This window comes from Bos javanicus, chromosome 18 (assembly GCF_032452875.1).
Source record: "Bos javanicus breed banteng chromosome 18, ARS-OSU_banteng_1.0, whole genome shotgun sequence".
Classification (NCBI taxonomy): domain Eukaryota; kingdom Metazoa; phylum Chordata; class Mammalia; order Artiodactyla; family Bovidae; genus Bos; species Bos javanicus.
The window spans coordinates 59,315,106-59,328,157 of NC_083885.1; the positions used below are offsets into that span (position 1 = coordinate 59,315,106).

Genomic DNA, 13,052 nt, shown 5'->3' on the forward strand with positions numbered 1-13,052 from the left:
TTCTAATGAATAATGTAAAAAATAAATGGCAGTTAGTAACTGGTCAATAAATACTGCATTGAGAAAATAAAGAATTCTATAACTATATATATATATTTGCTGGACCATATGGCTTATGAGATCTTGGTTCCCTGACTATGGATTAAATCCAGGCTCACTGGAGTGAAACTCCTGAATCCTATCCACTGGACTGTCAGGGAATTCCCTAAAATAATTTTAAAAATAAAAAATTAATACTTTTCTAAATACCTCTTAGAAATCTATCAGTAGATAGACATATAGGCATTTTAAGACATTAATAAGTGGTTCATGTCAGTTCTATTGTGTAATACAAAAAGACCATCATTTTTAAAAAACAAAAAATGAGTGAAACATTCTTTGCTTACACAATAATCATTCAATACATCAACTCCCTATCTACACAGTAACCTAAACTCACCCAGTTCATTGGCTCCAAGATATATGTAAAGGAACAAGCTTTGGGGCTGCCCTTGTGGCTCAGAGGTAAAGAATCCGCCTGTTAGTGCAGGTAGGGCACACAGGTTTGATCCTTGATCCGGGAAATTCCCACATGCCTGAGAACAACTAAGCCTGTAGGCCACAAGTGATGATTTTGTGCTCTAGAGCTGGGGAGTCACAACTTCTGCGCAAACACACAGAGACCACGCACTGCAACAAGAGAATACACTAGAATGAGAAGTCCATGCACTGTAACTAGAGGGTAGCCCTTGCTCGCTGCAAGTAGAGAAAAGCCCCTGAAGCAACAAAGACCCAGTGCAGCCAAAAACAAATAAATTTTAAATAAAATTTTAACATACTGTTATGAAGATAAAGGAATGTGATTGAAAAACTTAGTTAACTAGAGTCAGAGACAACTCTCTTGGGAACGAAATGTAAAATAACAACATACAAGATGTAATGTAGACAAAGAGACATGTCACAATAAGCATGACAGGAAGTAAATATATCTTTTAAGCAAAAGTAACCTTTGAGGCAAACTCCCTGAGGTCCAGTAGTTAGGACCATGTGCTTCCACTGTAGGGGGCACAGATTACATCATGAATGGGGAACTAGGAACCAGACTGCCATTGTCACAGCAAAAAAAATAATAATAGTAATAACCTAATTTTTTCTATAAAACACGCAAGAGTCTATGCCCCCTAACAGCACTAATTACCACAGGAGGGGGACAAGGGGAAGTAAATCCCTTTGAAATAGCTCATCACATGCTACCCAAAGTCAAGCAACAAAATTGACAGGAGACAAATGACAGATTGTTGCAGAACATATAAAGACCTTGCCTTCTGGGACCTGTTTTCTTGGAGTCCACTTTCCATGAAACCTCTCTCTTAAAAAAAAAAAATCACTTTGTTCATTTAGAAACAGCCATCTGTAGGTCAGAAGTACTTTTCATTTTCCTTAATAAAATGTAATTTTGAGGTAGGAGTTGGAAGGCCTGCAGGTTGGACATCTACAGTCAGCTACCCTCCTCTTGCATGCCCTGAGATAAGAGATAGGTCGGCTCCGGTTGAGGAATTTACAGCCAACAAAAACAGGGTAAACAGGCAGTTTGTGTCTTAATTCAAGGGAACAGTCATGGCAAGGACAAAGAAAGGAAAAAACCCTGTCTGATGAAGGAGACAGTACACAAGTGCAGAAAGGTGCCTTGGAGTTAAAAGTCAGAGGATCAGTCCAGGCCATAATGAGTTTTGCTCCTCTGAGAAGCCTTTACTTCAAGATCCAGGGTGTGCTTGTGTACCCAAGGGGAGGGTCCTGAGACAAATTAACCGGGGGGGACAAAGCAAGGTGATTGGCCCACATTCCTCATACCTTTCTTTCTAAAAACACACATCTTACTTTCCTTAAGCAACCATGAGCTGTCCGTTATATTAGCATTTTGTAGACCGATGAACATAAATACCAGTGATAATGTCTAAGAATATTTGCTTTCTTATAGAGAACATCTCAGGGTGGCACCAAACGTATTCATTAATAGTCCAAAATCTCTTTAGTTTGTCTGTAAGAGGAAATGAGTTTTCAGTAATCTGTGTTTCAGAATCTTATTTTATTTGGAAATGACCTAGATATTCAATGAAGTTTCATCACTTAGTTTATTTATTTATTTATTTTGTTTTGTTTGTCCTGTATAAAAAAGGATCCCAATATAAAGGTATTTAGAAGGGGAGAACAAGGGACATATCCCTTGGTGTAAGGACACGGGATAAGGATAAGCCTCAAAAAGAAGGGTGGGAGGGGAATATCGTTAAGGCAGTAAAATATCCTCTGTAAAAAGTTGGAGGAGGAGTCTGCATAGCTTCAGAGGTGAAGGCAGAGGTTGCCTTCTCAGTGGTGGGGCTCTCCACTCAAGTGTTCAAAGGAAGGGAAATTTGGTGTCTCTCACCTTGGTTCTGTTCCAGCCATTCTGTTGCTCACTCTGCGTCACCTTCTGCCTTGTGTAGATAAGACTGCTGCAGGGCTTGGAAGGCAGAGATTCGCTTGTGTGGGTTAAAAGTCAGCATCTCCAGCAGCAGCTGTGCTCCAGATTCCTCCAGCTCAGGGACCACCGACTGCACTGGGCGGGGCCCTCTGGGGGAAAAGGCTCCTTGGGGTAGAGAGACCTCTCGGGTCCAGTCATCCTCTGGGGGCAGTCCGATCAGGTCAAAGATTTTGCCTAACTGGTCAGCTTCAGAGTTTCCACAGAAGAGAGGCTTTCGACGAAACATCTCTGCGAAGATACAGCCAACGCTCCACATGTCCACGGGTGTTGCATATGTAGATGGCAAAAGAACTTCTGGAGCACGATACCAGACTGTAACAACCATAGGTGTAAGTGCCATCTGGTAGCTGTGGATTCTGGCCAGGCCAAAGGCAGCCAGCTTGACTGTCCCACCATTTGTCACCAGAATGTTCTCTGGCTTCAGGTCTCGGTGAACGATGCAGTTGGCATGAAGGAAATCCAGGCCTCTTGGAAACTGGTGCATCAGATCCTTTGTGATCTCCACTGGCACGTCTGGTGGGGGTCCCTTGTCCAGATGTGTCCTTAGGTCTTGGTCCACATGCTCAAACACCAGGGTCACTTTGGTCTCCCGGTCAGTTCAGGCCATTGCACAGACGTCCATGAGCCTGACAACATTGGGATGCTCAAAAGCCTCCAGACGCTGCAGTAAGGCCACCTCCCAAACGGTGCTGATGGGCAGGCCCCCGCCAGCACCACCTCCACTGGGGACTCTTACACTCTTGAGGGCCATGAAGTGGCCACTGTGGAGATCACGGGCCTTGTACACTGTCCCATAGGCACCGACACCAATCTCAGCCACTGGCTCATATCAGGAGGTAGCCATTCTCAGACCAGAGGAGACCCTCGCCCCGTGTCAGGAGCTGCAGGGTCGGCCCGTTATCCAGATCCTGGAGCTGGTTCCTGCAGCGCCATACACTCGAGGTCTGTCCTAGGCAGCTGGAAGCTATGGGCCCGACCATAGACACAGGCCGCAGGCTAGAGCGGCCCCCTTTACCACCCCCACCCCTCACCATGTGACCAGCTGCCCCATCACTTAGTTTAGCACAACCCTAGAAACTCAGGTTATTCAAATCTGCAGAGATTATTTTAGACAGACATTTCTAAAGTATAATCATTCCTAACAGAGTTTATCTAAAATCTCCAATCGCATTTGCATTCTTTCCTTAAAACTTTCTTCACTCGAGTTACTTTAAGTGTTGACAAACTTACTTAACATTAAACCTAGGTACAATAAAAGTATTAGACAATGTTGAAGACACAAGACATGTCTTAATTAGATTAGCAAACAAACATTAATAATAGATATTTAATATTGAATATTTCCCACTTCATGTGAACCTGAAATTCATTTAGGTTAATTTCTCTTGTAATTGTTTGATTTGTAAGTGCTTACTTTTTTTTTTAACAAACAATTGAATTAGAGCTAATTTACAAATTAACCTCAGCAATATTATCCAAAAACAAAGACACACACTGAGACAAACATAAATGCAGATCGACAGACATGAGAGCTTTCATACTTTCCTGCTTGAGATTTAAAATCTCTTTCACCTTTTTCTTCCCATCCCCTGCCCTGTGGTTTAAAATTCTAATTTGCCCAAGACTGAAATCTCTGGAAAAATGGGTTACTTATTCCCAGGACATGGCAAAGTTTGCACGCTATGCAGGGTCGATTCAGTCCTGTCCAACCCCCTGCAACCCCGTGGACTCTAGCCCACCAGGCTCCTCTGTCCATGATGGGACTCTCCAGGCAAGAATATTGGAGTGGGTTGCCATTCACTCCTGCAGGGGATCTTCCCTACCCAGGGGTCAAATCCACATCTCCTGTGTCTCCCCCAGGGGCTCTAAGGTTCTTTACCACTAGAGTCATCTGGGAAGCCCTGGCAAAGGTTAACTTTCAGCTTTTTTTTCGGCAGGTCTTTTTAACAAGCTTGCTGTTTTTAATTCCATATGTAAAAAGAACCGGATTTGCACTTTCAAAGAAAAAAAATTCATCTTAACCAATTTTCTCCAGAGTCGAAACAATATCATGGCCATCCTGTGTCAAACAAGCTATCTTTCCTTTCTATAGTCATAGCTTTACGGCTAAAATACAGATCAAATAGTGCTCAAATTGACTGTGATAACAGGGACAGAAGGATTGATAAAAATCTTGGAACTTCCCTCCAGGGAGATGGGGGTCTTTAATCAGAAGAATCTAAAGGGATAAACAAACTTGCTAGAGTGGGGGAACCTGGGCTCCCCCTCCCCACTCAGAGACTGGGGCAGTTAGAAGGGGACCAGCTGATGGAGAGGGAGACAGAGGGGTTGGGAGGGGTGTCAGGCCAAAACAGGACAGAGAATGGAGACAGAAAGGGCAATGGGGGACACTATTGGAGCTGTGGGCTGGCTAAAGAGAGTCGATTTAAAAAGTGAAGACTTCATCAGCCAAAATATAAAGTGACATTGTAATATGGATAATCATCTTTACAAATGTGTAGTTCTTTTCTCAGTTGTAACTTCTCGTTAGACGGTTTTAAGTTACCTTTATTTACCTCATGGTAGGCAGAGAGGAGGATCCAGGAGCCAACTTGGATGCTGCTAAGCCTGGGGTTGGTTGGCAAGTTCAGTTCAGTTCAGTCGCTCAGTCGTGTCCGACTCTTTGCGACCCCATGAATCGCAACACGCCAGGCCTCCCTGTCCATCACCAACTCCCGGAGTTCACTCAGACTCATGTTCATCGAGTCAGTCATGCCATCCAGCCATCTCATCCTCTGTCGTCCCCTTCTTCTCCTGCCCCCAATCCCTCCCAGCATCAGAGTCTTTTCCAATGAGTCAACTCTTTGCATGACGTGGCCGAAGTACTGGAGTTTCAGCTTTAGCATCATTCCCTTCAAAGAAATCCCAGGGCCGATCTCCTTCAGAATGGACTGGTTGGATCTCCTTGCAGTCCAAGGGACTCTCAAGAGTCTTCTCCAACACCACAGTTTAAAAGCATCAAATCTTCGGCGCTCAGCCTTCTTCACAGTCCAACTCTCACATTATACATGACCACTGGAAAAACCATAGCTTTGACTAGATGAATCTTTGTTGGCAAAGTAATGTCTCTGCTTTTGAATATGCTATCTAGGTTGGACATAACTTTCCTTCCAAGGAGTAAGCATCTTTGAATCTCATGGCTGCAGTCACCATCTGCAGTGATTTTGGAGCCCCCCAAAATAAAGTCTGACACTGTTTGCACTGTTTCCCATCTATTTCCCATGAAGTGGTGGGACCGGATGCCATGATCTTCGTTTTCTGAATGTTGAGCTTTAAGCCAACTTTTTCACTCTCCACTTTCACTTTCATCAAGAGGCTTTTGAGTTCCTCTTCACTTTCTGCCATAAGGGTGGTATTATCTGCATATCTGAGGTTACTGACATGTCTCCCGGCAATCTTGATTTCAGCTTGTGCTTCTTCCAGTCCAGCGTTTCTCACGATGTACTCTGCATATAAGTTAAGTAAGCAGGGTGACAATATACAGCCTTGATGTACTCCTTTTCCTATTTGGAACCAGTCTGTTGTTCCATGTCCAGTTCTAACAGTTGCTTCCTGACCTGCATAAAGATTTGTCAAGAGGCAGGTCAGGTGGTCTGGTATTCCCATCTCTTGAAGAATTTTCCACAGTTTAGTGTGATCCACACAGTCAAAGGCTTTGGCATAGTCAATAAAGCAGAAATAGATGTCTTTCTGGAACTCTCTTGCTTTTTCCATGATCCAGTGGATGTTGGCAATTTCATCTCTGGTTCCTCTGCCTTTTCTAGAACCAGCTTGAACATCAGGAAGTTCACGGTTCACATATTGCTGAAGCCTGGCTTGCAGAATTTTGAGCATTACTTTACTAGCATGTGAGATGAGTGCAATTGTGCAGTAGTTTGAGCATTCTTTGGCATTGCCTTTCTTTGGGATTGGAATGAAAACTGACCTTTTCCAGTCCTGTGGCCACTGCTGACTTTTCCAAATTTGCTGGCATATTGAGTGCAGCACTTTCACAGCATCATCTTTCAGGATTTGAAAGAGCTCAACTGGAATTCTATCACCTCCACTAGCTTTGTTCGTAGAGATGCTTTCTAAGGCCCACTTGACTTCACATTCCAGAATGTCTGGCTCTAGGTGAGTGATCACACCATCGTGATTATCTTGGTCATGAAGATCTTTTTTGTACAGTTTTTCTGTGTATTCTTGCCACCTCTTCTTAATATCTTCTGCTTCTGTTAGGTCCATACCACTTCTGTCCTTTATCGAGCCCATCTTTGCATGAAATATTCCCTTGGTGTCTCTAATTTTCTTGAAGAGATCTCTAGTCTTTCCCACTCTGTTGTTTTCCTCTATTTCTTTGCATGGATGGCTGAGGAAGGCTTTCTTATCTCTTCTTGCTATTCTTTGGAACTCTGCATTCAGATGTTTACATCTTTCCTTTTCTCCTTTGCTTTTCCCTTTTCTTTTCACAGCTATTTGTAAGGCCTCCCCAGACAGCCATTTTGCTTTTTTTTTTTTTCCATTTTGCTTTTTTGCATTTCTTTTCCATGGGGATGGTCTTGATCCCTGTCTCCTGTACAATGTCACGAACCTCATTCCATAGTTCATCAGGCACTCTATCCATCAGATCTAGGCCCTTAAATCTATTTCTCACTTCCACTGTATAATCATAAGGGATTTGATTTAGGTCATACCTGAATGGCCTAGTGGTTTTCCCTACTTTCTTCCATTTAAGTCTGAATTTAGTAACCAGGAGTTCATGATCTGAGCCACAGTCAGCTCCTGGTCTTGTTTTTGCTGACTGTATAGAGCTTCTCCATCTTTGGTTGCAAAGAATATAATCAATCTGATTTCGGTGTTGACCATCTGGTGATGTCCATGTGTAGAGTCTTCTCTTGCGTTGTTGGAAGAGGGTGTTTGCTATGAACAGTGCATTTTCTTGACAAAACTCTATTAGTCTTTGCCCTGCTTCATTCCGTGTTCCAAGCGCGGCAGCACCTGCGACCAGCTCACTAAGTGCGGCCGAAGAGGAGCTACCCCACGTCCGAGGTCAGGGGCAAAAGCCGGGAGGACCCCATGCCCGAAAGGCAGCAGCCAAGAGGAGTTACCCCACATCTGAGGTCAGGGGCAGCGGCTGAGAGTGCCAGGCTGCAATGGCGCAGGAACGGCAGAGAAAAGCTACCCAAGTCCGTGGTCAGGGGCTGCGGCTGAGAGGAGCTACCCCACGTCCAAGGTCAGGAACGGCGGCCGGGAGGACCAACCACGCGTCCAAGGAGCGGTGGCTGCGCGGGCGCAGGAGGGCCTAGAGAAGCTATCCCACGTTGAAGGTCAGGAAGGCCGGCGGTGAGGAGATACCCCTCATCCAAGGTAAGGAGCAGCGGCTGCACTTTGCTGGAGCAACCATGAAGAGATATCCCACGCCCAAGGTAAGAGAAACCCAAGTAAGATGGTAGGTGTTGCAAGAGGGCATCAGAGGGCAGACACACTGAAACCATACTCACAGAAAACTAGTCAATCTAATCACACTAGGACCACAGCCCTGTCTAACTCAAAGAAACTAAGCCATGCCTGTGGGGTAACCCAAGACGGGCAGGTCATGGTGGAGAGATGACAGACTGTGGTCCACTGGAGAAGGGAATGGCAAACCACTTCAGTATTCTTGCCTTGAGAACCCCATGAACAGTATGAAAAGGCAAAATGATAGGATACTGAAAGGGAAACTCCCCAGGTCATTAAGTGCCCAATATGCTACTGGAGATCAGTGGAGAAATAACTCCAGAAAGAATGAAGGGATGGAGCCAAAGCAAAAACAATACCCAGCTGTGGATGTGACTGGTGATAGAAGCAAGGTCCGAAGATGTAAAGAGCAATATTGCATAGGAACCTGGAATGTCAGGTCCATGAATCAAGGCAAATTGGAAGTGGTCAAACAAGAGATGGCAAGAGTGAATGTTGACATTCTAGGAATCAGCAAACTGAAATGGACTGGAATGCGTGAATTTAACTCAGATGACCGTTATATCTACTACTGAGGGCAGGAATCTCTCAGAAGAAATGGAGTAGCCATCATGGCCAACTAAAGAGTCCGAAATGCAGTACTTGGATGCAATCTCAAAAATGACAGAATGATCTCTGTTCGTTGCCAAGGCAAACCATTCAATATCACAGTAATCCAAGTCTATGCCCCAACCAGTAATGCTGAAGAAGCTGAAGTTGAACGGTTCTATGAAGACCTACAAGACCTTTTAGAACTAACACCCCAAAAAGATGTCCTTTTCATTATAGGGGATTGGAATGCAAAAGTAGGAAGTCAAGAAACACCTGGAGTAACAGGCAAATTTGGCCTTGGTTGGCAAGGGCCCCTGCAAAGGCTGAACAATCTCAAGATTTGTCCCTTATCTATGGTGCTGCAAGACTTGCACTCACAGGAGACAGTCAGGACATTCACACTCAGGGCAGTTTCCATGCAGGTTAGAAGCAAGGTAAGAGGAATGCACTGCTTTGTCTTTAAGCCTGCTAAGTTGCTTCAGTCATGTCCGACTCTGTGTGACCCCATAGACAGCAGCCCACCAGGCTCCCCTGTCCCTGGGATTCTCCAGGCAAGAACACTGGAGTGGGTTGCCATTTCCTTCTCCAATGCATGAAAGTGAAAAGTGAAAGTGAAGTCGCTCAGTCGTGTCCGACTCTTAGTGCCCCCACGGACTGCAGCCCACCAGGCTCCTCCGTCCATGGGATTTTCCAGGCAAGAGTACTGGAGTGGGGTGCCATTGCCTTCTCTGCTTTAAGCCTAAACAAGACTATTTATTTAATTTCCCTAACACCCTGGTGGCTCCATGGTAAGAATCTGCTTAGTAATGTGGGAGACATGGGTTCGATTCTTGTTCTGGGAACATCTCACATGTCACGGAGTGCCGGGGACCAGCCCCGGCTGATCCAGGGTATTCAAAGGAGAGACGGTGTAGGCGAAGATCGGGAGACAATTGCTTAATTAAACGTTAATTAAGGATATAAAGAGTAATAGAATGAGGATAGCTCAGTGAGGAAATTCAGTGGAGAAAAGAGGCTGAATAATTCAGCCAGAAGGTAAGAGAAAGAATGACATGGTGAGACCAAGTTTCGGTGAACAAGGCCCGCACTTTATTTTTCAAAGTAGTTTTTATACCTTAAGTTATGCATAGAGGATAATGGGGGAAGGGGTAGAGTCAGGCAGCAAGCCAGGCTTTCTTCCTGCAAACTTATCATATGCAAAAGCTTAGGTGATTTGCATCATCTTCTGGCCCAGAGGCCTGTTAACATTTTAAGACCTTTTCTTCAGAAAACTTATTTTTCTCTAAAGGTGATTGGTCAGGAGCCACCCTCCAAAAGCATTAGATAAAGTTGCATTCCTACAGCGCAAAGGTGTGGTGGGCTATAACAAGAAAAAGAATTAACTCAAGGGTCCCAGGTTACAAACATTAAAGCTACTACTTACACCAATTATATTAATCAATACACTGCCAGGGACACAGCAGGTAAGGGATATGGAAACTTAGCAGCAAACATTGGCCCAACAAGTGAAAATCCCTTCACCAATACAATTTCTAATCAATCTTTTAACTACTCAAAAGAATCTGTGTTTAGACAGTTTAGAACATCTCCTGCCTCTCACAGTTGGGAGGCTCTGAACAATCACATGTGGCCGGAAAAACCTATTCAGGCAGGCTAGAGGATTTCCAAAGGAGTTTGTAGGTTAAACACTGTCACACCCAGGAATTATTAACTGGAGCTGTAAGCTAACTCTTTTTCAGAGAGGTAGTGGGGGACAGCCCCCCGTAAAGTCAGAGGTGTAGGTGAAAGCTCAAAGCAGAAAGTAGGCAGACTCTGGTTTTGGGGGTATATGCTTGAGAATTTCCAGGGGGACTCCTGAAGCTCGATCCCGCCTTTGCGTATGCCGAGCCTCCTTCCTCATGACCTTTGTCATGGGCGGAGCTCCTCACGCTGGCTCCCGGCAGTGATAGAATTCCAGTTGAGCTATTCCAGATCCTGAAAGATGATGCTGTGGAAAGTGCTGCACTCAATATGCAATATGCACTCAATATGCAATATGCTGGCTCCCGGCAACGGAGAAGAAGTTGATGAGCCACAGATACTGAGCTTGTATAGTAGAACTACTCAAACCCGTGTGCCTAGGGCCCGGGCTTCACAACAAAAGAAGCCACCACAATGAGAAACCGTGCTCCCCGCAACTAGAGAATAGCCCTCACTCTTCTCAAATAGACAAAAGTCCACACAGCAAAAAAGACCCAGTACAAGCCTAAAAAAAAGATCTTGCCTTCATTTCCATGGGTGCTACAGCACCACTCGAGGGTGCTGTACATTTCACATGTCGAAGAACAGAGCCCTAAGTTATGGAGAAGAAAAATCTCCTGTAAGAGTTCACAAACATTAAACATCTGTTTTCTCACAGAACTCTCCCACCCAAACCCCATGAACGGTGTGGCTTCCTCTCTGTCCTTGTGACAGTTGACCTGTGATCACACTGTAGATACTTTCCCACTCATCTGGATTTTTGCTATTAGCACTTCATTCTCCACAATCCAGGGGTCTTCTTCCTTGTGCCACAAGAATGGAGATAACATTCAGATCAGAAAGAGAAATTCCTACTCAGAAGTAATGCTATATACTGTGGCTTCTTCCAGAATCCAACCTCTCTCCCTCTCTCTCTTTTTTAATAAATGCATCTGTTATTTTTAACACATTGGTGTATTCATTTCTTTTGGCTCGGGTGAGTGTTCGTTGCTGCTTGGCCTTTTCCCCAAGTTCAGCAAGTAGGGGCTACGCTCCAGTTGCAGTGCTCATGCTCCTCCCTTGCTGCGGCTTCTCCTGGGTGCACGGGCTTCAGTAGTTGCAGCTTCCAGGCTCTAGAGTGCTGGCTCGTAGTTGAGGCACAGAGGCGTAGCTGCTCTGTGATGTGTGGGATCTTCCAAGACCAAGGATCCAACCCGTGTCTCCTGCATTGGCAGGTGTAGAATCCAGCTCTTTTGTCAGCCAAGGAGTGAGGACATTACAAACCGACAGAAAAATACTTCTCAAATGAATTTACGATCTGCCTTCTTCTGAATGAACAGGGAACAGTATAATATACAGTACAACATGCAGCAGGTATCTAGTTCCTATCTAAGAACTACTGAACCAAGAACACAGGGCTAGAAAACAGGCAACTGGATATTTCAAAGTTTGAAATCAGCTTTATAAACACTCGAGCTGTGGAGAAACTCCCTGTGTATCACACAGTGGGCAGGTCACCTGAAGGAAAGACAAGTTTAAACTCCTGATGCCAATCAGGAAGCTTTACATGTGTGAGTCAACAAGCTTTTGAGCTTAGTCAAGAAAAACAGGGGATCTCAAAAGGTACAGAGGGAACATGCAGAGGTACCCCAGGGCAGATCCCCACTTCAGAGGGAAGTGATCCTCACCCACAGACAGCTGGTTCCTGAGGGTCTCCACCATCACGTCCTGGTACAAGGTCCTCTGGGCAGGGTCCACGCATTCCCACTCCTCAGGAGTGAAATCTAGGAACACATCCTTGAAGCTCAACTGTGCCTGAAATGAAAACACGTTCCACCAATGGGCCCTGAGGAGGATTCTTAGTTTCACACAAAATGAGAAGAGGTGAGATGGGTAAAACTCAATTCAGTTGAAGTAATATTCTGATAAATCCTTAAAAGCTGCTTGAAGCAATCTGTTGGTCTCTAATCTAATTTAAAATTTCCTCTTTTTTCCTAAGATTATGATATCCTGCAATCAACAAGAATTTGTCATGTATGTGGAAAATACATGAAAAATACACAAATTAAAACCAGCACTGGGTTGTCTATGCAGAAGTGTTACATTCAACACAGTGAGTGACATAGTGTCACTATCTAGACAAGTTACAGCAAGACTGGTGTCTTCAGAGACGACAAAGTCCACAGTGACTTTAAAAGAACACACATTGTGATGATGACGACATCATCACACTGACGACGGGTGTTTCAGCACGTCCTACACACTAAGCATTACTCTAAAGGCTTCACACGGATGAACTTGTCATCAACATAACAGCACGTTAGAGAAAGATCTGTGTCCACCTTACTGGGGAGAAAACTCTGTCACTCTAAGAAATCGCTCAGATCAAACAGTTAAGAAATGAGGCTACAGCACCTGAGCTCAGGTGATAGGGAGAGACAACTGAACCTAAAGAATCAACCAGTTAACTACCTGAGAAGGAAAGAGCATCCACAGAGAGTTCCCTGAGACACCTGAAACAAGCTCAAGGAAGCCGAAATACAATAGAACAGCATAAATGGTCATGATACAGGGTCACACCCTGTATCAATTTACATCATTCGTGTACTACAATTTACATCATTCGTGTGATGATGTAGAAAGAACTTAACGCCACGAAATACACTTAAGATACAACTGAAACTGCTACAAAGCATACACCATTATTTATGAGATGATGTTTTTGTAATAAAACCATGGAGTTACATATCCATGCATTCATGCATGCATG

The 13,052-nt window shown here is 44.4% G+C and overlaps 1 protein-coding gene and 1 pseudogene across 5 annotated transcripts in view; both read right to left on the minus strand.

Annotated features, from left to right (window-relative positions):
* The window catches only part of LOC133229653 (zinc finger protein 239-like), a 263,424-nt gene that overhangs the window by 9,044 nt on the left and 241,328 nt on the right, over window positions 1–13,052 (minus strand). The window lies entirely within an intron of this gene.
* Window positions 2,123–3,341, minus strand: LOC133229721 (cyclin-dependent kinase 4-like; annotated as a pseudogene).